Raw genomic sequence first — 2,892 nt, forward strand, 5'->3', positions numbered from 1 at the left:
GTATTTAACATCCACATCCGTGTCCTGCTTCTGTGACGGCATCTCATTCCCACCTCCATCCCCCAGGTCTGCTGAACAGGCCCGACATGCCAGCCACGCGCTGGGGTCTCCAGTGCTGCGGTGACGAGGACAGGCACAGGCTCTGTCCCACGCAACCCCCAGGCAGGCTGGGGGAGGCCGAGCAAACAGCCGGGGAGCAAAGATCCGGAATAGTGACAGATCTGGGAGGTGCGAGGATCTGGGTGTGTGTGTGTGGGGTGGAGGGGCCAGGAGAGCCTGGCAGAGGATGGGACACAGCCTTGTTGAGAAGGGGGTGGGGGCCTCTCAGCAGAGGGACAGCATGCTGGGGCTTGGTGACCAGAAGGAGCAGGTGTGCAGGAGGGTCTGAGAGAAGGCCTCTGGGGCTGGACCATGGTGAGGGGGGCAAGGCACAAGGAGAAGCTGGAGGGTGTCTTAAGTGGGGTCTCCCAGGCACCTGCCTTAGGGGGAAATCCCAAGGTTCCAGAGGGAAAGTTTCATTCTGTTTGACGAATGTTCCCCTCTTCTTAGCTCTGTTTTGGTCTGACAATGGTAGCAAATAATAGGCAGGGGAGTGGTGTGACACATTTTCAAGGACATCCAACTAGGAGTCTAGAAACTCGCGTTGGTTTTAGATCAGAGATCCTATCTCAGGACCCCATTTTCTATCTGCAAAGTGAGAAAGGTAGATTTAATATTCCTTTAGGGTGTTTCAGCTTTAACAGTCTGGGTTTCTAGGCACAGTGACGGTTTACACTTTGGTGGATGATTGGTTTCAGTTTGGGGCTGAACGGGCTCCCTCTCATGACTTCCCTGCAGGCAGGGGTAAATGACTTCTTTAGGGGCTGATTGTACACCTAGGGGCCCAGGGCGAGGGGGCCGGAGTGGGAGTGTGGACAAAGCTTCAGCATTTGATAGATAGAAGGTTCTGGTGGAAGGAGGAGTTAGCGAGAAGAGTCCACTTGACACGACGACCTAGTTGGAGGCCTGGAAGGGACCAGGAGGGTTGATGTCTAAGCTAGAAGTCAGCAACTTCAAGGTCTTTGTAAAATGTCTCAAGACATTGGCATATTTGGTCTTGTTATTTTATTTTTGTTACCCCTTCTGTTTTGCATTATAGCGACTGCCAGTAAAACCTTTCTAAGGAAAATTCCCACGGGTTGGTCTCTGGGTAAAGGAAAATGGTTTCTTTACTTACCATGCTTCTGACACCAAATGTGTGTGTGTGTGTGTGTGTGTGTGTGTGTGTGTGTGTTTTTCCCACGCCAACCAATTTTCCAACTCTCCAGACACCAATTGAGTGTCCTAGAATTTAAGTCATTTCTGACAGTAACTAGCTGGAATTAGAATCAGGTTTAAGGGCTCAGTCCCAAGAGACTGCCTTCACTTAGGACACTAGTCACAAGCAGTGGGTCCCCAGGGTCCCCACACTTCTGACTGACTTAGCTACAAAGTTGAGTGTTCCCACAGTCCCTGGGGAGGTTTGATCATTTGCTGGGTTGGCTCACAAAACTCGAGGAAACATTTACTTATGTTTACCGGTTTATTATTCAGGATATGATAAAAGATATAGATGAACAGCCAGATGAAGAGGTACACAGGGCAAGGTTGGGAAGGGTCCCAGAGTGAAGGAGTTTCAGTCCCTGTGGAGTTGGGATGTGTCACCCTCCTGGTGTGTTCATCAGTGCAAAAGCTCTCCAAACCCTGTGGCTTGAGGATTTTGGGGGAGGTTTTCTCATATAGGTATGATCAATTATTATTGCAATTTCCAGCCCTTCTCCTCTCCCTGGATGATGGAGGTTGGGCTGAAAGTTCTCAGCTTCTAGTCACAGCTTTGTCTTTCTGGTGACAAGTCCCCATCCTGAAACTATCCAGAAGCCCACACAGAGTCACCTTATTAGAACAAAAACCACTCCTGTCACCCAGGAAACCAAGGGATTTAGGAGGCCTGTGTCAGGAGCCAAGGTCAAAGAGCAAACAGAACAAAAGATGCTGCTCGTTCCCTTATTACTTGGGAAATTTAAAGGGCTCTAGGAGTTCAGTGTTGGGAACTAGGTGCAGAGACAAATGTGTATTTATAATGTTGTAGGAGCTCAGCAAATAAAAGAGGAAGGAGAGTAGTCTGGGTCCCACCCTGCAGCCAGTTGGGCGGTCCCGGAGAGCCAAGTAAGGCAAGGGGGTAGCATGTCACACTGGGGCCATCTGGAGCAGACCAATCTGCCTGAATTTTCAGGCTTTCTGGAGAAGGAAGGAGTGGTTTCCTAACCTTCTTGGCCTTTGAAGAGAGGCAGGAACAATTTGCTTTGTAATCCATTCTCAGGAGAGGAATGCTTTCTTGCCCCAGTGGAGAAATAACCTCGATAGTTGCAAAAAGGTCTTGACTTCCTGGGCCTCACTCCCCTTGCCCAACGAGCCCTGGCTGGTCCCCAGCAGGCTGAGCTGGCACGCCAAAGGCAGCATGTGTGACCCTGAGAGTCTTTCAGTGACTCCTTGGCTTGCACCCAGTGCTGTTGAGTGAGTCAGCCCCGAAGCCCGCAGTCCTAGCAACAAATCCCAGAAGAGCAGCACGTCTCTCTTCAGCCTCTCCAGACGCCACTGCATCACCCCCAGCCCACGAGAGGATTGCAGTGGCATGTTCACTGCTCCCCATTGTGTACGGAAGGAGAGGGCAGTGGGGCAGACCCCTTGCTGGCCCAGAAACTCTGCTCTCACTCTTTCTCTTCCACCGCAGCACCTTCTGCCCCGCCCCCTTCGTGCTCTACTGGGAAGCCCTTCCTTTGTTTTGTTCTCCTGTGCTCGTGGTGGTCAGCAATGTAAATCACATTCCGAGCACTGGCCAGAATGTTGTTGAGGGAGATAAGAGTTCCTGGCTTC

This window comes from Phoca vitulina, unplaced genomic scaffold (genome assembly GCF_004348235.1).
Source record: "Phoca vitulina isolate PV1807 unplaced genomic scaffold, GSC_HSeal_1.0 scaffold34, whole genome shotgun sequence".
Lineage (NCBI taxonomy): Eukaryota > Metazoa > Chordata > Mammalia > Carnivora > Phocidae > Phoca > Phoca vitulina.